Raw genomic sequence first — 27,511 nt, 5'->3', positions numbered from 1 at the left:
TATGCTGCATGTTTTGGCATATTAGTGGTTGTTAATAAAATTAGGTCTGCACCGTTTCCAGACAACAAATCAAAGAATGAAAATATGTATCTTCCACAAAGATAACAAAAGAACATATGGATAAAAAAAGTAAATTTGACAGATAATATCATGAAATTAAAAGCATTGAAGACCCAAAGGGCTGTACATCGAAAAAGATAAAATTATGACCAATGAGATAACCAATTCGTGAGTCAGATACCAAGGAAAGAGGGGAAGTAGGGAACATATTATAAGGTAGTGTGCAAAATTAAGAAATAGTTCAAAGTAACGTGGAAAAGAATGGATAGATGGCTGTGAAAAAGAAGACTTGGAAAATATCCATCCAGCAATGGATTTACGATGTTTGTCTTTTGTACACGGTGTTCACAATGCTCGTTGCTACCTCGTGTATCTGACAAAAGATTGCGAATATGTGCAATCTCAAAAATAGGTATGTCATTATTATGAGGAGCTTCAATCTTGAGCTATAAAAGGTCCATCCGAGAAACCCTATATAGTGGTACGTGGGGTAAACTTGAAAATTTCAAATGGGAAAGAGGTTCGAGTAGTTTGAACGAACTCGACGAAAGAATTGTTGTGTAAGTTATGGAGTTGCGATGTTGCGGAAATCTATATTAACGTTGAAATCAAATTTCAGATATAAGGCATTTCATAACTTTCAGATATCTATGGCTTGTGAATGTGGCCCTCCTTCGTTTTTGATTTCATTTTTAGTCATTGTGTAAGTATCATAAACAGTCGTTCTTTCAGAAAAAATGTTTCGGGGGCACTGCTGGTATTATTTTATTTATTATTATTGATGTATTATTTTGGTCTCCTCCGGTAGGGGGCACTCTCAGAGGTCCGGGGGGCAGTGCCTCCCCAAAAACGTGTCTGGAAGAAACAATGATCGTAATACTTTTGTAAAACTAGAAAATGATGCTTTATTGGTTGAAGACTCTGTTTCTGTGCATATTGCTCTTAGGTTTTGTAAACGGATGCCCATTTTACTGTCTCTCCCAAAAACAATAAATGATCTTGTGGGAGATTAACGAAAGTCAATAAATAATGAATATTAATTTCTTCACACAAACTAAAGAGACAGTCAGTTTCCATCCATACAATGCTCCGCACATAACCAAATTTAAGTCTAAAGGAGAACATAACCTATCTTAAATGCATTCACAACTTCAAAATCTTTGCAGATTTTGGAAAAATAATTTTGCCGTTGAATTTCTATTTAAACGAGGATGTTGTTTAATATATCACATGTTGACATTTAAAATAAACAAGTTAATTCCAATATGATAGACACCAATATGGCTGACGATAACCTTAACTACATCATAATGTTCCCTTCCCCACAAACATTCATCCCAGTTGACTTTGGATTAACTGCATTTACAGTTTCTCAAATATTTAGCCCGGTTTAGAATTTAGCCACACCTTTAGACCAGTTATTGAAGGATCCACTGTGTCCGGTAGAAGCTGCAAATACACACAACCTGTTTAATTTGAATGGGTAAATAAAGAACCAATTTCCTGTTTCCCTTAAATACCTGTCCACATATTTATTGTCTCAGGCCTTTGACTGTGCTCTTCCCTGATAACACGCGGATTGTAGTCTCTGCAAAATCGAACATTATGTGTATTGACCATTCTGGTTAACGGAAAGACTCTTTCGTCAGTAAAATAGATTTGTTCGCAAAAACTTCTCATTTTGTGCAATTTTTTTGGTATATGAAATGGCAAAACTCGTCTCATCTGTCAAAATCATCATCTCATAACTCTGGCGTCAGATGCATTTAGTATGGGTGTATGTTATATGTTATAAAACTTTGGTAAATGAGCTCCGTGTGATCTTACTGTACTTTTTTACTTTACTTGTCTCACTGAGATTTCTGGACTCGCACCCAGCAACACTGCTACTATCAGACATGAGTTACCAGCTCTAAAGTGGAATCTGGGAGTGTCCCCTGTTTCGATTGAAACACTGGTTCACCCGTTTCATCATGTTGGCAGCAACTTTACGAAGATTAGAAATGTTAATGTTCTTGTTGGCACTGCGAAAGTTTGTTTGCAGGTCTTGAATAGCTCGAGAATTGTTCTTGTATACCTCTTGCTTTAAATAGCCCCATAGAAATGAATAGAAGTGTTACTTTGTGCATGTAAGTAAAAATTTTATCATGATAATTTCGAAGTTTGTTTCTCATTGTTTTCAGGAATTGCATAATGTAGACAGGTCTTTACCACACCTTTAGTTGCACTGAAACATCAGCAAGGTTGCCAATTCAGAGTGTTAATTTATGAAAACTACGATTTCCCTAGTACCCCCTTACAGAGACCTCACCCGATTAGTTATCGGTGGAAATGAAAAATTGTTTTTTCTGCTCCATAGTTTCCGAACTACTCCAACTAAACAAACTGAAAATTAATGACAGAACATCCATACGATTCATACATATGAGTTATGAATCAATTTGCATTTTTGCAAAAGAAAAAATTGATTTACACCTTCGGTTACATCTGGCAACACTATGTGATTCCTAGTATACTTCAATCGTTCCTTCCTAGTTTAAAAAATATTCATGAACAAGGCTTCATCTTGGTATAACCATTATTTGTGTACCACTTCAGGTTCAAAAGTTCTACTATCCCAAACTCCGGATTTCAATGTATATTGGACACCCTGTATTACTGTGTCCTCATCTACCGTTGGCCGTCCTGAACAAGATCGGTCTTTCACGAAATCTGTTCACAAGTTTGCGCACATACTAATAGCTGACACTAGTACACAAGATGCAATTCATTAAACTTCTAGATACTGGTGGCTGTCACTAGATGCAATTCATTAAATATTCCTGAAGTGGCACGGTAGATTCGCCCACATTCTCTGAAAACAAAAGTAAGTTTCACTTTATCTTCAGCAGAATGTGCTCTTTGATAAGATTCTTTCACAAAGTCATAAGAAAAACTTCAGCAAGGAAAGAACACTCACACACAACTTCAATAACAGTGTTCTCGGAAAAACGTCTTAGAACCATAGGTTCACAATTTCGTTTCAGTACTCATTGGAAGACTGTGCCCAATTACATTCTTTTGTATGAAGATTGGGGAGGAAGACAGGCAGAGCTACGACAATATTAAAATTTGTGAGCACTGCAATTCATGACTCAACTGTAGTCAACGCTGCGTCGACTAGTGCGACTACAGGCAAATCTCAGAACGAACAAGTAACCCATTCAGATGTTTTTGCAAAGGTTTATTTACATCAATGTAAGTAATTGTAAGGTCATTTGGGACTGTGTATGCGGATTGGTTAATTTTCAAACAGTGAAATTACGTAATCCTACATGTCTCAAACCAAGGTTACGTTGTACTGATTACCATTTCTCTAAACTCCGATAGAGCTGATCCCTCCTTGTGATGTCGATACTTTCGCAACATTTTATTCCCACTTTTGGGAATAAAACTCTCCCAAATCTTACTCTTATGGCAATACAATATTTGGGGGGTAAGGGATGTACTCCTGGGATTTGGAAGGTAAGGGGTGAAACTTTGATAGCACAGAATTGCAATACCTTAAACTAATGACTTACGGGTTTTTGTATTTTCTCATGTTCACAGTCGTTTTTCAGATACACTGGGTGGCAACGGACATTATGAGACGAAATATGAACCCCCGCCATTTTGAATTGGGTCAATATGACGACTTGAAACTGTTTCTTTCCAACGATATATAACTCGACCCGTTATCCTATTTGAAATTTTCAAGTTGATGTCACGTACCCCTATATGGGGGAGTCTGGGATGGTCCTTTTATAGATCAAAATTCAATCCCCTCACAGTATTGGTGTACATGGTTTTCCGTTCAATCATATTTGTAGTCGTTTGAAAGATACAAGGAATGGAAATGTACTTTATGGGCACTTTATATTTATAAGTAAAAGTTATGGCAAAATTTCAGGCGTGGATTTCATATAGGTCGATAAGTAAAAAAGTTCATATGACCGTATATGGGGAAATGTATCGCTGTAGAGTTACAGCCTTTGAGCTGCCTGACTGTGTGTAACAGCTACATATTGGACGCCCCTTGAATGTGGCTAAATTTAAACCTCAATAGCTATGATCCTAATTAAGTTAGAAAGATAATTGTGGTATCAATGTCTTCCTGAAGAACGAACTACATGTAAATCACTTGCAGATACGGCGTATCTGTTGTCCAGCAAGCCTGTACTATATCACCTGCAATGAGTGCAGTCTTTGTAAATAGTTGACTATCTGCCGCGAGTACACTGATACTTCCACCAGTGTGCTGTAAATCTAATTTTCCCATCTGCAATAGTTTTTACAAATGAGACTCAGTTCACACGAGAATTGAAGATACCATAACGTACGAACATGTTTGAGCTGACGATAATTCTCATTCGATCAGTTCCAGGAGACATCAGGGCAAATTTGCTTTCCGTGTGTGGTGTGGTATTGTCGTCAACACATTACTAGGCCCACACATACTCCCGCAGAGGCTGACGGGAAACACTTAAAAATACTTCTGGATGTATCGGATAACTTGCTCTTGACTCTGCGTCCACCCATGGAAATTAATATCAGTGGAAAGCTTCGTCTTTCAAGATATTGATATCACAGTTACCTTTTCAGCTTAATTTGGAGCTGAGCTATTGAGGTTTAAATTGAGTCATATTAAACGGCGTACAGAAAGCGACTACATTGTTAAAAAGGGTTTCTTAAATTCGAGAAAATATTCCTCGTATTTGAGAACATCCGTTTGTTATCTGTGCACCGAGTAATACATTCTTAAAAGTGAGATTTCGACTTTCTCAAATCATTTTGAGAAATAATGACTCAAATGCGAGGAATTATGTCTCATTTCTGAGGGTGCAAATGCTTTCTCAAATTTGAGAAAAATGTATTTTTTCTTAAAATTGAGAAAGTAACATTTGAGGAAATGATACGTATAACCCCAATTTTGAGAAACACATTTCTCAAAAAGGTTTGAGAAATATCTCCCTCAAAAGCGAGAAACGGTGCACAGAAACAGGGTTCTCAAATACGAGAAGACGGAAAAGGATATAAACAAAATATAAACATGCAAAAAATTCAAACTATTAGTACACCTTGAATTTATATTAAATAAACACCTACAGTTATAGATATTTTTTAAAACATAACATTTTAATCTTCACTTCAACTCAAAAAAATTCCATGAATACCACGATGACTTGTATTTTAGGTGCGTTACTTATTCCTACTGCATCAGACAGTTGAACATTTTTCTTTTCATCACTGTCCACTTTCTCAAGACTTTTCTTTTTCATCGACGTGGTTTACTCAAGATTGTCCCTTTTGATCCAACATTATAGCAACTTCTTGATAATTCAGATACAAGAATTATCCGTCTACTTCAGAATAACGGCAACAATTTCTGCTGGAGTGTAACGTCCCAGGCTTATGCTACGAAGCTCAGGAAGACGTTATGATGATCATGAGCGAAAATGCTGTAATGAAGAAAGTGAGGGAATCCCGAGCAAACATACATAATATGTTTACTCACACTGCCCACTTGACGGAGGTGGAATCAAACTAGGGACCCCATGCATCGGAGTTTAGTTCTACCACTGAGTCATCGCAGTCCAATATGCCTACTTCTCTGCCATTAAAAAAATTACCTACATGAGAAGCATCGTGTTCGTGGGTTTTCCCAGGATTCTTCAGTCTCCTCCTACAAGAAATGCACGCAGGAATTTATTTCGGAGATGCTCCAAGTTCAATACGAGGACAAATTGTATTAAAACATGTAAAATTGTACCTAAAATTAGATAAAATTTATATAAAAGTAGCGATTTCGGGGAAGGTCCGGAGCTCCAGGACTCAGCTCCTACCTTCCACCTTCTTCATTACTGCAGGGGAATGCGACGGTTTGTGCCCCTCATAAATGTGCTGAAACTACACTGCTAGGATTCAATTCAGATTGGGAACTATAACGAAATACTGTGGATAGTGTAATAATTACCTGTACCTTGGGCAGAAAGTGCTCATACATGTGCACTATACTTAATAGAATGTTAATTTAATATTAACAAAAGAAGAATGTTTTTAATATCTGTAAGAGATATTATGGGATAGTGTTAAGTAGTTTGTAGTTATGTAAAGGTTTTTGTGGATACCTAATCATCTTGTATGTGTGCATGACAATTAGAAGGAAAATACATAAAAGTGTAACAACTAATAAATCATTTGATACCGTTCATCGACTTTATAAATTTTGATAGAAAAGGTGAGAATAATAATATGTATAATTATTAAAGATATTTTTACATGTAAACTATTACTACCACTCGAAATTCCTATATCATCGATCGAACCAGGTTGACGACTACCCTTGGTGAGTCGTTATAGAACAAAGTCACAAACCCATGCAAAAACTGCCAAGAAACGTACGTCCACATTTTCATTACACCATTAATATCCATCTCTATCACTGTCTCTCTTAGCCTTGGAGCACAATTCTGGAACGTTGGGTTAAAAAAATAAATGAAATCTTTGAGTTTTACTTCCCACAGTTGTGTTGGATAGGCTAAAGGAGACGATTATGATGAGAATGAAAAATAGTGGAATGAAGAAAGTGGGAAGAAATGGGAGAACCCCGAGAAAACCCATGCACACTGTGTTTATCCACCAGCAAGCCCACTTGCCGCGAGCTGGGAATCCTGGGATCAAACCAAGGGCCTCATCACACCAGAGGTTAGCGCTCTACCACTGAGCTACCGCAGCCTCTACGTTAAATCAAGAGCAAATGCGTACAGTACTATGCCATAAATAACCAGCAAACGCGTGTCATTAAAACGATTACTTTTAGTGAAAGAACGGAGGCGACAATCTATGCTAGGTGATCAGTACAAAGTACCTTTGTATTACAATTCCATAATAAATCACACTTTTGTAACGCTGTTTCTAACTACACAGATGACTTATGTAGAATATTCTTTGTTTCCGTACATAAGCTATTTTGCACATTATAACAAATGACGAAGGGTGTAAAACATTGACATGCCTTCCCGTTCTATTGTAATATAGAAACCAACGTGCCCTACGGGGCTCTAACCCGCCTTCACTTGTTATTGCTGCACTCGTTATTATGTAAATTGAGTACTGAGCTTTGATACATAAAGGAGCCAACCTGACTGCTATAGCCTATATAACCTGTATGAGGGGGGGGTCAGCGTTCTACACTACAGTACTTTTACTATACTACAGAATACTATTGTAACTTTTAGCCTATGATAGTGTTTACAATTCACCCAAACTTACGTTCGAAAGTTGATATGTATGCTGCTCCTCGCCGCTGTCACATGACGTGCATTAATACGCCACCTCAGCTGCATCACCTACTGCGTACTCATATCCATTCGCACTCTGCTACAGCTGAAATCCTTTATCTCGTTTCCTGAATAGTAATTAAACCCTAGCAATATTACTCCCTAGTAAAACGTAGTAATATTATTTCGGTAAGATTGTTATCGTTGTTTTTTAAATCATCTATGAGATTGAAAATCATGCAATATTCCATTCTCATTTTTAAGAAGTGAGAAAATCTCAAAAATGGGAACCTGAAAATTTGCCTTGAGCTCATAAATGAAAACAGATTTGGAAATAATGAGACATTTTTCCTCAAATATGAGTAAACATTACTTATTTTGTTTTGAACATGCATTTTTCACATTTCTGAGCAAGGAAATTTTTAAGAGTGTATTTTATACCGTCAGGAGCTTCAATGGCCGTAACTCTGTAACGATGCATTTGCTTACATATGGTCATTTGAACTTTATTAGTTGTTTACCCATAATGAATGCAAAACTTCAGCTTTGGTGTACCTTTTTGTTACACACTATATATATATATATATATATATATATATATATATATATATATATATATATATATATACTTGGTAGAGTAGGAAATTCTCTTTCGTTTATTCTTTTTTAAAGAAAATAAAAGAAGCTTTACATAATTTTTGGTTTTACATCCGACGAAGGTTGCATTTAAGAATAAGAAAAAAAAAATATGATAAAATTTGGTTGGATAATAATACTACTTGCTACCTCTCACTATACCAGAAATAAGAGAATTAACATCGATTCGTTTATTTTGTCTTCAAAAGTTTGTACGAGTGCATTTAAGAAAGAGAAAATAACACAAACGTTCCAGAAATAAACCTTCATATTAGTTATTGATGAGAATTCGAAACACCATCAGAGTTTCTTTTTATTTATTTTGACCCAGTTTATACGTATTTTCATCACATGTTGACCTACGTAACAGAAAAGTTTGATAAAGAATGGTATTTGAAACATATAGTATGGACAATCAAAGTAAAACTTTACGTAGGCTATATTCTGTTTACGTTATTTAGGCTCACGTTGAAATTAAGTATCAATTCATTTCGTAAAAATACATTTTGAATAAAAAATCTTGTGAAGTTATTCTTTCAATCTGTAATGGGTTCAGGTACTTCGTATGAAATATATATTTGAGTACCTTTCAAACCATTCTGATATTTTTTGGCGATTAAAGAGTACGATAAACGTAGACGGTAATATGGCTCTGTAATAAAGCTCTTCTGGAGGAAGGTGTGTCAGGGAGTGAAACGGGATACTCTGATGATCTCTCAGGGAATGGTTCACCCAGGGGCGGATCCAGGATGGACTTCTGGGGGAAGGCGATGGGTTGTAATACTGCTAGTTAGAGCTTCTTTTAAAAGCTCCAAACTCTCGGATGAGTTTACTTATATTTAAAATAAAATAAAAGTTTGCTCTTCTGGGGGGGGGGCAACCGCCCCGAACACCCCCTGCATCCGCCACTGGGTCCACCCATGGGAATGGTACACCGGTTCCGGAGCTCCCCTCGCCTCCCAAAAATCTTGCTAACTCAACAGATATGTGTACAATTTTATCATTAAAACTGTACTTGTTTAATAGGGAAATCATTGACGTAGAACGAACATTTTGTTTAACACTTCATCTATACTCATCCTCTTATTTAAAAAAAAAACGATCTAGTTCTTCATTGTTTTCTGAAAATGTAAGAAGAAGTATTTTATAATTACTTATCGTTTTTTCGGATACAGAAAAATACCCATTGTATTGAACCCCTCCCAACACAAATTTCTGGGTGCACGCCTGATCTATGTATACGTCCATATCTAACACCAGATTTAAGCCTTAAATATTCAGACATAACCTTAATAGTAAACTCTGTCCTTCATAACCCTGTTGTTGCGTAGAAAACACTTTACTCAAGAGAAAACCAGCTCCCTTCGTATGAATCCGGTTATTCTCTTTCAAAAATATAATTTGTTCCAATCTTAGTTGTATGATTCTTATTTCTAATTTGAAGAATTCGGCTTCAGTATTTTTACTTCCTCTTAAATGTTGCAATCGGAGCAACTAAATAGTGAGAAAATCTATTTGTATCGACTATTATTCGGGAAACAAATGGCAAACAAAACTTTAACGAAATAGAAAAAGGTACATTTTATCTATTAAGCAGAAATGGAAACTTAGATCATTGCAATCATTTTTATTTCTCAGTCAATAGAGGATGCATCTGCCACCTATACCACTATAATATAATGTAAACACGTTTTCTGTTACTTTATTAACAGTTTTAAAGCACTGTTTTTCCTTTTATTGAAATTTTAGACTTTCACTTTCTCTTACCATTATTTTAAACGCATGGGTTTGACAGCATTCTTTTGAGTAGCATCACACACATGCCTTCCGAATGCAAAATTCGTTAAAATGTTACGAAACCTTCAAGAAAAGAGGAATTTAAAAATGCTTCGATTCTACTGTTAGGGTTCTAGTATCATATTCCTGTATGAAAGATAGTTAAAAAAACTGTGTGTTTTTATTTATATATTTATTAAAATTCGTTGAGGTATTGTCAGTGACGAATACGGAAGGGAAGCGTGAAGTAGGGCGGTTACTAAGTATGTATGAACATCGCCGACGAAGAATGTGATATTTTCAGACAGTACAAAATAGGATATATTTTCATATTTAGGCCTCTGTAAGGCTCAGATGTTCACATTTTGCGTGGTGAGAGGCGGGAAAGTCTTTTTCATCAAATAGAATATGGTTTTCGAAACTGGTAAATGTTATTATAATATTTATTATCTAAAATGTAAGGTATATATATCCGCTTATTTTGAACTCAGCCCCACCCAACGCCCCAATTCACGCTCCTAGTTTGCTCTTAGTAGCCTTATATTTAAGAAGATATAACCCAGACTTACCTTATAAATGTGAGAGGTGAACGGAGACAATTGTTGAATTTGTGAAACTGCGGAGCTGAGTTGAGTTGATCTTGAGTTTAACGTACCGTTGAGCAGCAAGGCTATGTGAGAGGTGGACCTACACATTAACGTGGGATCCGAACCATATGAGCTCATGCCAGGAATCGAACCCGTGGTACATATAACAACATAGCAAAAGTCTCCTCATCGCCTGTACTTGCATCATTCAATATGAATGCCAATTCAACATAGTTGAAAGCGAAACTTACAAGGCAGAATAAACTGATATTTCTGAGTTTTTCTTGGTTCTTTTTGCACTTACAACAGAAGTACCTCAGAAAATACTTCACAAATCATTATGAGGTAAAATACATATTGGTCTGAAGTTGTCTCAAAATAATGAAGGCGTCGAAATCTAGTGAATAAAAGCGAATGTGAGTTTATCTCTGATTGCATTACTGAACCAATTACAATGAAATAGCAATGATTTTCCACTTTTGTCCCTAGCAGGATCTTACAATGTTATATTTATTAAAATACTTATCCTTAGAGTGAGCGGGGCTCATAATTTATGCCAAAAAATGAATACATCACGAGGCCGTCAAATTACGAAGATGAAATTCGGTATATAAACTGCTCATTAGAAATAAGGAAACTGAGGTCCCCGCAGCCGTTTAGGAAAATTTCCGTTTTTATTTCTGGAATGGGATATCTATATACGAGGTTCATCCAGAAAATAAAGACCGTTTAGTTATACAAAATGAAAAACATATTTATTTTAACACATTTAATCAAATTGTTCTCGAAAGGGAACAATTTATTCTTTATTCCTTTTTGTTAGTGGATTAATTGTTATGGAATTATTTCGTCTTTTACAATAAGGACCTGGTACCAGTGTATGTGCTACCACTAAAATCTTCAAGATCTATTAAGCAAGGTAAGAATCAATAAGTTTACAAAGAATTACCAAATTCTCAGAGAAAAAATAGGTTGGGCTTAAATTGATTAGGAAAAAAGACAACTCTGTTACATATCTGAAGCTTCCTTCACTTCTCTACATAATCACCATTGCTTGCAATTCTTACATGAGATAGGTAAAGATGAATGGTCACTATTGTATAAATTAGTTATCACTTTACTTCTCACATAATATCTTCTAGATGTTTATTGGCGTCTATCCATCGGTTACCAATAGCTTACTTTCAATATTAATATTTATTTCAATTTCCAAGCTCACTTTATTTGCGGATTTCCAATATGGCCTCTTACTGAGGACTGCTTTCGGTAAGTGAAAATTCGTCAAGTAACTACGTGTTTAAAGTTTGTTTGAGACTAAATTTGTCTTAAAATGTACACTCTTATATTCTGATAAAAAGGCCTTGTGTCCATCTTAAACACAAACTAAATGCAACTTTCTTACAAGGCTCTCTATAAACTTTATTATAAATTAATTATTTATAATTTCAGTTGGACTAGTACTCTGAAGAATGAAGTGATATACTTCCGAAAGTGTAACATTTCTAATTAATTTATAATAAAGATTATAGATAGCCTTGTAAGAAAGACTCTTATATTCGTGTTAATTGCATGAGCCTTCTTATATCCTTAAGAACTCCTGTCATTGGATACGTTGATGAAATTTCTATAGGAAACTTTAACCTATATGAACGATTTCACTGAGAAGGAAGAGAAATTATAACAGTTGAAGTGTGTGTATGTGGCTGTTGGTTTAGTACACAGGAGAGTATAAAAACAATACTCTTTGCACTGGAATGTTTCGTGATAGAAAGTTTATATATGTCACTGTCCATAATTATTAAACTATGAAAGGTTACGGACACAGCTAACGAATCGATTACTCGTTTGTTACATATGGAATACATGATAATTACGTATAAATCACTATAATGAATTTCTAAATTTCTTATAATAGTGTAAGGTTACCTAAGCCGTCTGCCCAGTAAACTATTATTGCTGGAATTTACTTCAAGTACCTCTCTAGATGTTGGTTGCACTTTGACATAAATACGTTGAAAATAAGTGGGTTAGGTGCTCCGTTTGAAGGAGGTCTCAACCTGATCTGTCAAAAAATTGTTTTGGCTTTAATATGATAATTTGAAGGACAAGCTGTAACTAAATTCAGTTTGTTTTATTTAGAACGAAACCTGTAATGTAGACAACAATATTCAGCTATTTGCAATCAATACAATAAATGAATAAAATAACAATTCCGTTTTAAAGCTTGACAGCAGATTTTGTGTTTTATTACTCTGTTCCTTCTAATACAAGTGAACAGTAATAGAAACTAAAACGTATTCAAGAATGAAATCATAATTTGTCAGTACCATCTTTGAACTACTGGGAAATGGATTTTCATGCATCTTGATTAGAGTGGAGGTAACAAGTTTAATTTTTTAAAGGAATATATTTTTAAAATTACATTTTATTCCACGCAAGAACAACTTTTAGAATTGTAAAATATGCCAAGCTTTTTGTAAATTTCCAAAAGAGTTCATCGATCTAGTGTTGAATTATATTCTGAATTTATAAACCTACTGTGACGGTAATTTAATACATATTTGATCTGCTTGGGTATGACATGGGAATGACAGAACATATACATGTAATCAATGGAATTGTTCGTAGAATGGTAACATTATTTACCAAAAGAAGTGATCATCAGTAATATACCGCCAGTCTTCGACTTTTTCCTTTACAACCAGAGGTTAAAGTGAGGGGGAACGCATCCCCTATCTCTTAAAAATATGCACGCGTCCTCTCAATTCCTAAACATTTACAATATGCAAAGATAAGCAGGTTGACGGAGTGACGTCATGTCATTACCTACTAGTGATGGGAATTCTGATTCCTTTCTGGTATTCGATTCCTTTGGATTCGTTGAGTTCAAGGAATCATAAAAAGTAACGACTACTTTCGTTACTTTGATTACAAGGACTCATATGTCCCTCTGAATCGCTGTACTCAGTTGCCTTTTGGGTTTCTTTCCCTCAGTTCTGATTACCCGTACTCAAACACATTTTCAAAAGCTTGATTCCTCGTTTTCGTCAATGTATTCAGTTTGGCTTCGTAGTAGTTCGTGTATCTTCGGCAGCATACTATTCATAAAGCAATCAAGTAGAATTCTGCTTCGGGTGAGTGAAAGGGAGAAAAGGAAAGAATATTTTTAGGCAACTGATTTTAAAAGAAAATAGCACCTCCCGCTTCATCCTCTTTAGAGGGAGTGACACCAGCGAGCGGTGGAAAATAGTTGTTTTCATTCTTCCTAACTTAATGAACACCCAACGTAGAACTGCCATAAGTTTGATAGTACTATTGTGAATAACTGTGGGGCGGCTAAATAAGACAAAGAATGAAGGGCTGTGTTTCACTATTTTAATATACTTAAAAAAAATAGTGTTGGTTATTTACATAAATTTGAAGTGAATTAACATAATATCCTTCGAAAGTAAGAAAATATCGGGAAAATAGAATGCAATTTGAGATTTAAAAAATGTAGAACGCAAAACTTTCTGGCCTCCATTACAAATCAAGCCTTTACAAACAACAGCTACAAGCAGTGTGCGGACTGCTTGGAGAATACCTTGGATTTCCTCCCCCGGAAAAATTGAAATCTTCCGTGACTAAATAGAACTTGGGTTCTGTCCTCCTTAAACAAATTAATTAGCATACTGACTACAAGTGTCAAATTCGACAAGGTTCAAAAATTTAAGGTACCGGTACTTTCTGCGCAGAATTTTAAGAGTGGCCTCGCATAGCGTAGCCGCTAACACTCTCTCGCCTTTGGTGCGAGCGGTCCCGGGTTCTATTCCCGGTGGGTACACTCGGTCGAAAAAGTGTAAAATCTTTCTGAGGCCAGCCATCCTGATTGGATTTCCTGTTTTTCCTCATTCACAGCAGACAAATGCCGGGTTGGTACCTAATATATAGATCCTAGGCCACTTAATTCCTTCCCCTTCCCCCGGATAGCCGAGGACGTCATCCCTCATACGTGACGGGCTAACGTAGCCATAAATACTGAAAGCCCAGAAACATAATTCTTAATCCTATAATCCTAAGGATGAAATAGAATCTTTGACAGCAGGTAATACGTCGACTCTGATGACATTTTAACGTTTTTTTTTCTTTTGTCTATTAGTTTGTCAAGAATGAAAGCAAATACTGGAATGTGAATAACCATAATCATAGATAATGGTGTTATGCACCAGAAAAGATACATAAAAGCAACCATTAGCGTTGATATCTGTAGACATTTGCAGTGTTACCACAAATTACGATTCAAAAAATCTATGTGAAGAAAACGACTAGAAAAATGAATTTAACGACATTAAATGAGAAATTGTGTTATTTTTGCGGTATTTTAAAATATTACATCTACTTAATTCCAATAATTGTATTTCAAAACGATTTTGCTTATTACAAATGTAATAAAAGTACTAGACAATTAGAACACAGCCGTATATTTGACAATTAGAACACAGCCGTATAAGGATTCAAATTGAATTGGAGCTGCTCAAAATGGCAACAGATGGAGACATTTTGTTTCTGCTGCTGTGAACTATCTGGTTCCTTAAGCCATAGCCGGAGAGGGGGCTAGCGTGTAGTTAGCCCCCTACTAAATATACTAAATTTATGTTACTAAAGCTGATCAAACGTTAAAAATTGGTGATCAAATTATTGACATAAGAAAAAGTCGAATCGCGGTGTAGGAGGACTGGCCCCCTCATTTTCTAACCATTATTTCTATGTTAGTAAAGTTGATCAAACGTTGAAAATCGTTGATCAAACCTGATCGAACAATTGGCACAGGGGCGTCATTTAGGGGGACAGGGAGTGGCATTTGCCCCCCTGAGTTTGAGATTTATTTAGATTTTGCCAATAGAATAGTAGTAAGTCAGTGAAAAACGCGAAATTTTACATATATCAAGGGGTCTTGCCCCCCCCAAGCCAAATCTGAAATGACGCTACTGAATTGGCATCGAAAAATTCAGAATCAGGCGTGCAGGATACTAGCATGTAGTTACTCTCCCCCTACTAAATATAGCTCATATTTATGTTAGTAAATCTGATCAAACCTTAAAAATTGTTGAGCATACCTGATCACACGATTGACATAAAAATAATTTTAATTTTTTGTAAGGAGGGGTGCTAACTGCACGCAGGTGATTGCAATCTTCCAAAGTCTCCCAAATTCTGTTTTTATATGCAAATATGTAAGAAAGACTGCCAGTGTAAATACATTTAAAAACAATTTGTATATCACTAGAGAATAGACGGCACCACACTTTTTTTTTATTACTTTGTTGTTTGTTCGCTTGTATGGCTAAAGCCGTGGATTCTGACCGCTGGATGTTAAAAGTTGTCATGCCGTGAGAAAGGGGAGGGAAACAGTTTAGCTTCGTCGTCCTGTTTACGAAGCGTGCATAAGGGCGAAGAGGAGAGAGCACTCAAGAAGCAGAAGAATCAAGAAATGAAGATTTTTTTTTCTTAACGCATGCGCACTAGTAATACCCATATGCTTCCAACGTGTCTTTGTCTGTTTCGTGTGAGTATTCGTTACTAAATTTTTTCAATCTGTCCAATGCAGACGCGAATTGATTCCAGGAATCATATGTCTAACTTTAAATCCGAATCCAAATGAATACTTTGAGTCCTTGGACTCAAAAGATTCTGAAGTGAATCCGAGTCCTTTGAGTTCTTTTCGGTATTCGTTCCTTTGAATACTCAAGAAGAGTCGTTACTTTGTAACGACTCCGCAAGTAACGACCCATCACTATTACCTACCGTCCCCTTTTTCAGGTCCACTTTTACCCCTGCCTTCAACCAACCTCTCTCTCTTTTCCCCAATTACTTTCCTTGTGCGAGCAAATAACACTGTAAAAAATATAACCTTCGACGTATAAAGTTTGCCTCCAGTAGTTCCCATCGGGAAGTCTACTGATGGTTAACAAAAAAGCAGAGTGGGGGTGAAATGACAAATTTACATCGGTATGGCGAAAAAAGCCAATTGAAATATTTTCCAAATTATTTAACATATTTTAGTCAATTTTATTAATAGAAATACACTATACCAAAAATGTAACAGTATTCCTAAACAATTACAGTTACAAAGACTATGAACCTGACAAAATAGAAAATTAAACGAAATTAGATCTCAGTTTAATGTCCCGGGATTACGCCTGTTAGGCTAAGGGAGTCAGATCATCAAGGGCGACGATCCTGGGGGGCAGAGGCCCCCCACAAAGCTCATGTGGTTCCCCTCATTTTATTTGGAAATTTATCTTAAATTGGTAATTTATCTAATTGGCAATTTGTCTTAAAAATTTTCATATATGTTTTCTGTATCTGAATTCCCCCCCCCCAAATTTGCAGAGAAATCGGCGCCCTTTCAGATCATTATTACAACTGAATAATGATAGAAGTGGAATCAAAATGTGAGAGGAAACGGGAGTAAACCTTAAAAACTTGCGGGCACGATGTTGTCCACCATAAACTTTCTTGGCCGCGGATCGAATCAAAGTCCCTATGTGCCAGTGGTAAGCAGTGTACCACTGAGCCACCGTACCCCCTCCTTGGTTAAATAATGTTTCCTTGACACTATCGTTTATACTTTATGTTATTTTATAAGTAGTTACGTATGTTATAATATTTCATTTTTAAAATTTTTTAATGTTAACATGTTTCTTAATTTCCATGTCCTTAAGTAATGTCACACTTATAGTCCTATTTTTATGAACTAATATTAGAAGAGAAATTACTTTATGCTGTCGACAGTTAAATATATTCCTGATGAGAGAACATTACAGGTACTGTGGAGTGATTACAAAATTTTAAGAGAAATAATTCTAAACGGTATTGTTACATCTAACGCACTTTTTATTCACATACACAAGCATTGAATTTTGTATAAAGCGAACAAACATCGGTGAAGTTTTAGAGGTCAATAAACATTGCGTAAATGTGCTTTAGTGAAGTAATAGTTGTCTTTGTTTGCTATTTTAACTGCAGGGATGATGAAATCAAGACCACTGAAAGTAACTGTAATTGTCGAAAGAGGAATTGGTATTCAATTTCTATGAAATCTAAAATGTTCCTTTCAGCGAAGATTAGACAAAACAGTAAAGTTTGCTCTGTATGAAGATAAGACCAAAATTGTGCTAAGAATTGCTGGAAAGTCATTAGATAGAACATACAGGAAGGCACGTCCTGACGTACACGAAAAATAGTAATGGTGGATAAGACAGGTAATCCTTTTCTTAAAGTCTAAACAATATACAGTGTGGGCCTCGTTAATTCAGTGGTAAAACGCTTACACCTGACGTTTGTGTCTCTGGTCAATCCCAGCTCCTGTCTAGTAGGAATTATGTACGTAAGTTTGCTTTCGGCTCTCTCATTCTCCCTCACGTTCTTCATCTTACCAATATTATATCTCTTTACCACCGTTTTCACTCTGCAGCGTTGTATAACAGTGGAAAGTTAAAAAGAATGTTATTTGTGACGTCAAGGCTTTGATTCATAAAGACCGTTCAATCATAGTTTTGGAAGGAATTGATATTTTAGATCTAATATGTTTAAGGATTACGAATACGGACACATTTATATAATAGTGAGACCTATGCATTCGTGGAAATAGCATTCTAATATCTTATACACTTTCTCTTGTAGGTGCAAGCCGATCCTTACTTGGAGCAGGTAGAACTGAAGGGTGTCATTATTGTTTTGTTTTTCAAGCTGTTTATCAGTTAATACGTTTTAGACTCTTACCACCTTGGCGTCTGCCCATGAATCTCGAATACGTTTCATTCCATTATTTCTTCCATTATCATTCACTTGATTTAATCACTTGTCTCCCTTACAATGAAGGGACGTTAAACTGAAAGACAATTAAATAAATGTTCAATGACTAGAAACTTATCAAAGAATAGACGTTTGCTCCTACTTCGAAAGTACTGGTTATATGGCCACAATTACCAACCTACGATTGGGTATTTACACTGCCTTCATCTCTACAGCCAATCCGTAATTTTCATAGAAAAGGATTGAACAGACTGAGTCAGCAACGGGTCTTAATAGACCAAATAGTGCTTAAAAAAGTGTTTACTACAGAAGCAAATCTCATGACTGTAGGGTAATATTTCATGTAATATCTCACCAAATTAACTTGTAAAGCAGTGTTTGTGGTATTTCGAGAACAAACACTCGAAGCATGTTGAAGGGGCAATTCAAATGAAATCGACCAATTTCCGGTTCAAAGGTTGCTGACAATCTTTATTTATTTTTTATTTTCTTACCTAAGATTGTACCATATTTAGGGAGTTGAAAACGGGTATTCATCTACTGTATAGTTTAGCCACTCAGGTTTGTTTGTAGCGGAAATTTTGTATAGGCGCGTAAGCATATTTTGAACTTTTTAGTGCATTCCCTTAAACGCTGTAATTTTTTAGGTTTTAAAGATAATGAGTTCAAACCAAAACCATAACAAAGTTAGTGGAATGGACTACGTTCTGTGTTCTGTGCACATTGAAGCCTACTTTAGAACTTTGAAAATAGAAGCCCTGAACCTTGAGGTCAGAAACCTAGAAATGACCACTTTGGAATATACATTTAGAAACGAAATAAATGAGACTTAACTTCAATATTTTGTCTAGACTAGATAGCAAAGAACGTGCCAAATAAATTTCAGATCTCAGAACCATATACTTGATTTTTTGAAAATTTTTAAACATTGCTAATTTTCGAAAAAGTATATTTTTACCATCAAATATCTCCGGAAGAATACAAGGGAAAACTCCCAAAGTGTTTACAAAATAGACGATAAGTGTGTAGTGATAAGTAGTTAAAATTGCATCACTGAGACTTGAGAAGCTTCTGAGTTGTAATGTGTTGCAGTGATGTAAAATTCGCGATGTAGAGATCTCAACTTATGTACAAGTTTTGCATTGATATAGTATCTCAGGCATACAATTTATCTTTATTGGATCAGAATAATTGAAGTAAAAGAGCAAGAAATTCGAGATATGCTATTTGTAAAAGAATTATTAATACCAGATCATATCGTAGATTTGTACCTCTGACGCAAATACAAATCAGATGCTATGAATACTCACAATCACTGAGTTAATTTACTGAATGCAGCACTTCGGTACTTCCAGAACATAGCATGTTGCCATTTGTACATAATGATACTGTAGCCTGTATTTATGACGAGCAGTGGCGTATTTAGGAAGGGGGCTTCCGGGCTTAAGCCCCCCCCCGAAATCTTACTTACTATAGTAAAGTATATGAAATATCTTGCAGAATTTTCACATTTTCAGGCAAAGCCCTCCCCGAAAGTTAGCAAAGCCCCCCCGAAAGAAAATCGTAAATACGCCACTGATGACGAGAATGGTGGATTGGAAGAATCGAAGACATCACTGAGGAAAATCATGATCTTTGGTTAACTTTTTCTATCCCCATAGTCCAATAACCTCTTTTAAACTATCTAAATATGACAAAGGTAGGTGCCAATCATTAAGGTTATCCGGAAACTCACACCCACAGAGTTAACAACTCCTAGAGGTCGTACTTTCAATATCAGTGCCAAACTCTGTACACAAATTAGTCAACTGTTAACCTCTGTGCTGTCTTAACAGCAGCGCTATAGGCAGAAAGGAAATAACAAACGCGTTTCGTTTTTTGTACAAGATATGATTCATAAATTATGCAGACTTTACCCATTTAACATTACCGTTTTGTTATTATGATTTTTGCTACAAAGTTTATATCCACGCCTCATGGCGCTTCATGATATTAAGTTTCAGTGAAGGAAAACCTTATAACTCAGAACTACTCGAGTCTCAATGACGCAATTTTACCCACTCATTACTGAACAACGATCATTTATTTTTGGTTTTTAACTTGTGTCCTTCCCGTGATATTTGATGGTAAATATACAGGGTTTTCGAAACTGCTCAGTGTTTAAAACTTTTTCAAAAAATCAAGTATACGGTTCTCAGATCTTTAACTTGTTTGGTCGTTGTCTATTATCTAGTCTTTATGTAGATAAAGAAACTGAACGTTTAACGTTAATTCTTCCGTTACATTTCCTGTTTCCAAATATATTGAATATTTATAAAGTACACGAAATTACAATGAACCACGCAACACAGTTATGCACTTTTGGATATATATTTTTCAACATATACCGTATTTGTCACATTAAAATAATATACATCAAATTCTAACAATATGGTTCAAAATAATATACATCCATTTCTAACAATATGGTTCTTCGTTCTATCTTTTTCTAGTTACCTTAACAAGATAAACAAGTTGTCATAGCAACGAAAACAAGTAATATATCGATATAATACATAATATTTTAAATTATTTCTTTATATATTTATCTTCTTCTTCTTAACCGCTCTTTTAAATAGGACTTTTGCCCGTAAATAGAAACAATACTTAGAAATAGCTCAGTGGTGTAGCGTTCACATCTGGTGCTTGGGGTCCCGGGTTCGATTCCAGCCACCGCCAAGTGAACTTTGTGGTGGACAAACACCGTGTGCGTGGGTTTTCTCGGGGTTCTCCCGTTTCCTCCCACTTTCTTCATTCCACCATTTCATTCTTTACTCATCATCACCGTCTCATTTAGCCTTACCGGCATAACCGTGGGACGTAAAACTCAAAGATTTCATTTTTTCAATACTTAGAAGTAGATGCAAAATATACTTTGTCGTTGTAAAGTGAGTCTTATTTATTTCGTTTTAAAATGTACAATTTAAAATGGCCATTTCAAGGTTTCCAACCTCAATGTTCAGAGCTTCTTTTTCTAAAGTTCTAAAGTACGTCTCAATATGCACAAAACATAAAATATTGTCCATTTTATTATCTTTCATACGGTTTTGGTTTGAACTCATTATCTTTAAAACCAAAAAAGTTACAGTGTTTAACGGAATACACTAAAAAGTGCAAAATACGCTGAGACGCCTATCAAAATAGCCGCTACGACAAAACATGCGTGGCTAAAAATAAATGAATACCCGTTTTCAACTCACCGAATGTGATACAAACTTTGGTAAAGTATTAATAACTCTAACTCTATGGCCTATGGAACCCGGAGGTTCAGTGCCGCGTTCACAAAAGCTCTCCACTGACTTCTATCCTTAGCTAATTGGATCCAGTTTCTACTTTGTATTCCTATCTCTGCGAGATCCATCTTAATATTTTATTAATACAAGGTAAAGTATTAATAAAAAACTAAATTTTGTCAGCAACCATCATTGGATTGGATTTCATTTGGATTGCCTCTGAAAATGTTACGTCTCTAATCGCACTACTCTGGCTTACTTCAAAGCTTGAATGAAGATTATCTTAATAAGCGTAAAGGTATGTGAAAATTGTATGTAATACAGGGTTTTCCAAAAGTCCTGCAAAAAAGTAAAAAGCTGTAACTTTGTAACCATTTATTGTATTTGTACAATACTTTTAGTGGACTTGTAAGAAAGGCTAAAAGATTGTTTATCAGCATTTTCTCAACGCTAAACCTCCAGCTGAGCACCAGTAACGTCCAAACATTGCTAAAGTCTTTTCTGAAATCCAAGAATCGCATTTCACAAAATTCACTTCTTGTGTGACAGTCTTCTTCCGTCAATTCCTGTACAAGTTTCAACTTGTATGGTTTTGCATTTATTTTCTTACGAACAATATTGTGTAGCGTTGTCCTTGGCACTCGCAGCTCCAAGGATCTGCGTTTCAACGATTTCTTTTGATTTGGCAACACACTTTCCTGCACAGACTGAATCAAATTAACACACCAACTCGCTACGAAGCAAGTCCAAGACACTTCCGGTAGGTAGGAACATATCGTACCATCACTTGATACTTTAACCTGCAGGTGTTTTTTTTTTTCAGAATTTTGAGAAGAATAACTTAGTCAGAATTTTCTTCTCACCAAAACACTAGATTTTAACTCACAAGACCACAAAACACACTGCGCTTTCTCTTGAGTAGACGATATCTTCGTCACGTGATTTGCGGTTATGACGTCAACGTTTCATCCGCTCATTGTAGCCAACAAAAATTATAACATTTCCACTAAACATTACAATGAAAATACAAAATTGTAAGTATTACTTTCAAAATTACAGCTTTTTACTTTTTTGCAGAACTTTTAAAAGACTTATGGCAATAAATATCATTTGGAATAATGTGGCAACGTTTTGTCTGAATTGTAGAAAGTATAGACACATGTTAATGTAGGTTTCTGAAAACCCTACATTTGTTAATTCAGAATACCTGGTGCACCTGGTGCAAGATTGTAGGGAGGAATTTGTGCTACTGGGCTTTAATCGGTCCCTATTTCATCGTAACTCACTCTTACTTCTAAAAATTATGGTATCTTGAGATGTCATATGAAGTGATGACTGAACTATAAAACAATCATGTATTTGATCAACTACAACCAACCATCTTATGAAGAAAATCTGGTAACAAAACTTTGAGTCACTCTGCAAAGACTGTAAGAATTGCCAGGAATGACACGTTTAATGAATTGTTTGGAACACGAGTTACCATAGACGAAATCTAAGGTCAGTGAACTTTTCTGTCCGAGAAATGATGAAAGATAAGTTTTTTCTTCATAATATAAAAAATTGGACCTAGAGAATTAAAAGTGCGTATTAATTCTGAATTTGCATAAATTACCATCCAATAACATTAGTGATGTAATATGTTTTTCCAGTGACGATGCCAGAGAAGGTAAGAGATTAGACACCCCTAGCCCTAAACGTGATTATCATATTCGTTACAAACATACACCAAAAATAGGTGAAATAACGTTTAGCTGAGGGGGTCAAGCAATTGTTTGTAAAAAATGTTACAATTTCGGTAATTTCGGTTCACATTTAGTTAGAGTAGGTTGGGTTAGGTTAGCTTAGGTAATTTGGGGTTAGTTTAGATGAGTTTTTTTAGTTTAAGTTAGATTATGTTAGTGTAGGTGTCCAGCATAATATTCGCAAAAAAAATATCGGCTATTTCTGCTTATATTAGCTTAGTTTGTGTTAGTTCAGGTTAGCTTGGGTTAGTTTAGGTTAGGATCGGTTACATTTAATTATGTTATAATAGATCTAAGTACTTGCATTATCCACTTCTCCTGTAAATTGTGTGTTCTTTAGGTGCTTCTGAACCCCTTCTGCTAAACATAACCCAATAGCTGTCCCCCGAATCTCCCTGCTCCTCTGCAAGCCTCCACAGAAAGTCAAGCTGGCGTCGTCACTGTAGTCTTCTATACTTAGAAAAGTAGTAAATTGTATATTGAAAATGATAGAGGTCATTTTAAAAATTTGATTTAGGTAATTCCAAATTCATGTGACGATGCAGCTTGCAATAACTTTAGAGTTGCTAAATACTTTATAATCTTACAAGATTTTTTTTTTTTTTTTTTTTTGTTAACTGAATTATCACCCAACCTGGATATCAATTATAATTTGGAGAGATACCTTAGTGTCAGGCGAGAAATTAGTTTTATCTCTCTCTCTCTCTCTCTCTCTCTCTATATATATATATATATATATATATATATATATATATATATTTACATCAGCTAATGCTTCTGGCAACAAATACTATTCGAAGCTTTCTTGCACCCGCTGGAAAACGTGAAGTATATTAATATTTATTTGCATATATTGTTATTGTAGACTGTTCCCATAATGCCCACCGACTTCGATTTTACAAAATTTGAGAAATAAATTTCACTTTTTATTTAGTGGTCAATTTGAAGGCATTTTGTTATACTACCATTAAGAAACCCATATACATCATATTACGAATCAATCATTATGGAACAATCTCATGTGTGACACGCAGCAGTGGTACCAATCTTTGAAAGTTTCAATTACAACTTTTTTCTTTTTTCTTTTTTAACTGATTTTGTGAGTAATGGTGCATTCAGTATAAAGGTACAACAAGATATTCTCTTTCTCTCTCTCTGTCCCTGTGTGTGTGTGTGTGTGTGTGTGTGTGTTTGTTTGTTTCTAGTTTCCGGCGTAAGCGTGTGGATACTACCAGGTATACTTTCGTGTGTACAAATGCTAGTGTGTGTGTGTGTGGCGCGGGTATATGAACTATTAATTGGGATCGCGTAGTGGAACTTATCAATATTAGTACGTACATACAAACGGCTGTTACTTCACACGATAACTTTGGACGAATGCGAATTTTTAAATTCTGCTTTTTGCAATAAATAAGTAGAGTGATTCCTCTCGAGGGAGTTCCCCTAAATGGTAGCCCCTACCATGTCCAATTAAATCACAAATTGCCGCAATCGTTTGTACATTGTTTGTACAGAAATGTACAGGCCAAATTTTCGTTTGTACACTATTAGGGGCGCCGCCAGAACGAAAACAAATTTGGGCTGTTTAACTGGTACCCCCCCCACCAACATGTTCTATTCAATCACTAATTATCGCAATCGTTTGTGCATCGTTTGTACAGAAATGTGCAGGCGAAATGTTTGTTTGAACAAACTTAGGGGCGTCGCCAGAACGAAAACAAAGTGGGGAGCTGTCTGAGTGGTAGCTCCCCCCACCATGTCCAATTGAATCACAAATTGTCGCAATTGTTTGTACTTCATTTGTACAGAAATGTATGTTCGCACGAAATTAGGGGCGCCGCCAGAACGAAAAAAAATTGGGGGCTGTCTAAGTGGTAGCCCCCGACCATGTCCTATTCAATCACAAATTGTCGCAATCGTTTGTACTTCGTTTGTACAGAAATGTGCACGCGAAATTTTCGTTTGTACATAATTAAGGGCGCCGCCAGAACAGAAAAAAATGGGGGCTGTCTAAGTGGTAGCCCCCCCACCATGTCCAATTCAATCACAAGTTGTCGCATTCGTTTGTGCATCGTTTGTACAGAAATGTGCAGGCGAAATGTTTGTTTGAACAAACTTAGGGGCGCCGCCAGAACGAAAACAAAGTGGGGGCTGTCTAAGTGGTACCCCCCCCATCATGTCCAATTGAATCACAAATTGTCACAATCGTTTGTACTTCGTTTGTACAGAAATGTGCAGGCAAAATGTATGTTCGTACACAATTAGGGGCGCCGCTAGAACGAAAACAAAGTGGGGGACTGTCTAACTGGTAGCCCCCCACCAACATGTTCTATTCTATCACAAATTTTCGCAATCGTTTCTACTTCGTGTGTACAGAAATGTGCAGGCAAAAGTTTCGTTTGTACACAATTAGGGGCGCCGCCAGAACGAAAAAAATTGGGGGCTGTCTAAGTGGTAGCCCCCGACCATGTCCTATTCAATCACAAATTGTCGCAATCGTTTGTACTTCGTTTGTACAGAAATGTGCACGCGAAATTTTCGTTTGTACATAATTAAGGACGCCGCCAGAACAGAAAAAAATGGGGGCTGTCTAAGTGGTAGCCCCCCCACCATGTCCAATTGAATCACAAATTGTCACAATCGTTTGTACTTCGTTTGTACAGAAATGTGCAGACAAAATGTATGTTCGTACACAATTAGGGGCGCCGCTAGAACGAAAACAAAGTGGGGGACTGTCTAACTGGTAGCCCCCACCAACATGTTCTATTCTATCACAAATTATCGCAATCGTTTCTACTTCGTGTGTACAGAAATGTGCAGGCAAAAGTTTCGTTTGTACACAATTAGGGGCGCCGACAGAACAGAAAAAAGGGGGCTGTCTAAGTGGTAGCCCCCCCCCCACCATGTCCAATTCAATCGCAAATTATCGCAATCGTTTGTACTTCGTTTGTACAGAAACGGGCAGGCGAAATGTTTGTTTGGTCACAATTAGGGGCGCCGCCAGAACGAAAACTAAGTGGGGTGCTTTCTAAGTAATACCTCCCCACCATGTCCAATTGAATCACAAATTGTCGGAATCGTTTGTACTTCGTTTGTACAGAAACGAGCAGGCGAAATGTTTGTTTGTACACAATTAGGGGCGCCGCCAGAACGAAAACTAAGTGGGGCTGTCTAAGTGGTAGCCCCCGACCATGTCCAATTCAATCACAAATTGTCGGAATCGTTTGTACGTCGTTTTTACAGAAATGTTCAGGCAAAATTTTCGTTTGTACACAATTAGGGGCGCCGCCAGAACGAAAACAAACTGGGGGCTCTCTAAGTGGTACCTTCCCACCAACATGTCCAATTGAATCACAAATTTTCGTAATCGTTTGTACATCGTTTGTACAGAAATATGCATGCGTAATTTTCGTTTGTACACAATTAATGGCGCCGCCAGAACGAAAACAAAGTGGGGCTGTCTAAATGGTAGCCCCCACCATATCCAATTCAATCACAAATTATATCAATCGCTTGTACATCATTTGCACAGAAATGTGCAGGCGAAATTTTCGTTTGTACTCTATTAGGGGCGCCGCCAGAACGAAAACAATGTGAGGGTTTGTATAAATGGTAGAAGCATTAAAAAAATGTGTCACATTTATGGAGTATTTTTCTAACAGGACTTTGTTCACACTATTGTGTGGTTTGGTTTGTTCACACTATCGTGTGATTCACTATATTGATCTTATCCTAACGATGATGGAATTAAATGTTTGTTTTTTTGTTTTTTTATATTTATATTTATACTTACAATCATTATTGCTCAGTTAGTTTTTCACTCCTCGGCTCTTATTATTAAACTTATAAATTATTTCTTACGTGAACTGAATCCTTATGAGAAAAATGTATTTTTTTCTTTCTATCTTGCGCAGAAACCGTTATTGTCATCTCGTACAGGAAATTGATAAGTGGAAGATATAACAAATCCACAAAGTAGACTGTTAAAGGGAAAATTATAACACAGTATTTTGTTTTATATGATCATCTTCATTAAACTCATTTTGCAGAAACTATAGAATGCATGGTGAAGTATTTTGGTGCATTCAGCATTCTGATTTACGAGTAGAGTTGCTAACTGGCCGGTATTTGCTGTAATTTTGATTAAGGCCGGTGACCGGTACAAACTTCTTATTAGACCCCTTCTGACCGGTATTTTGGAATCTGCAATCCAGAATATAACATTGAACATCGAAATTTTTCAACAGTGCCTTTACAAACACAAATTTCCGTTGTATTATACATTATCGATATTTTTTTAACGTATGGCAGTTTTTTTTTTATTTATTTAACATAACAAA

Source organism: Thermobia domestica, chromosome 3 (assembly GCF_964235325.1).
Source record: "Thermobia domestica chromosome 3, izTheDome1.hap1.1, whole genome shotgun sequence".
NCBI classification, from domain to species: domain Eukaryota; kingdom Metazoa; phylum Arthropoda; class Insecta; order Zygentoma; family Lepismatidae; genus Thermobia; species Thermobia domestica.
Note: the sequence above shows the minus strand (reverse complement) of the source record.